Genomic DNA, 602 nt, shown 5'->3' with positions numbered 1-602 from the left:
GCGCCCCCGCAGGCAGTGGGGCCGTGGGGCTGCGCTGCGTAGCGCCCGCTGATCGCGCATGTACGTGCTGGGACGGTGCCCGGAGCTCGTTCCCAACGGAGCTGATCTCGACGCGCTTGTACGAGCGCTGCCCAACTGCGAGGCTCAGAATAGGTGGAGAACAAAGAGGGGCTGCTGGCTTTGGGGTCAGAGTGGGGGGAAATGGCAAACGGGCAAAAACGATGGTGCAGGATGACGGGGATTCAAACACGGCCATCCAAGGCTGTGCTGAACGTAAACGTGTTTCTTCCCTCGGCGCAACGTGCCCCTTGTTTGTCCGCAGAGCCCCCGCGAAAGGTTTCGGGCTCAGCGAGGCGCTTCGCTTCGCTCCGTGCGGCGCGGCCGGGGCTGAGCTGCCAGCAGCACGCGGCAGAGCGGCCGAAGGACGCGGGGCTGTTCGCGCACGGACTTTCCGGACGGGCCGTTCTCGGCCGGCTGCGCCCTCGGGCACACCCCCACCTCCTTCCCTCCCTCCGAGGATTAGCGCCGCTTGATCACGCCGCTTTGCCGCTTTCGAGGGGCCGGGGCCGGGGGAAGGCGCTGCGCGGGGCCTCGACGAGTGC

The sequence above is a fragment of the Meleagris gallopavo genome, chromosome 8 (genome assembly GCF_000146605.3).
Source record: "Meleagris gallopavo isolate NT-WF06-2002-E0010 breed Aviagen turkey brand Nicholas breeding stock chromosome 8, Turkey_5.1, whole genome shotgun sequence".
Classification (NCBI taxonomy): Eukaryota; Metazoa; Chordata; class Aves; order Galliformes; family Phasianidae; genus Meleagris; species Meleagris gallopavo.
This window is presented reverse-complemented; position numbering follows the sequence as displayed.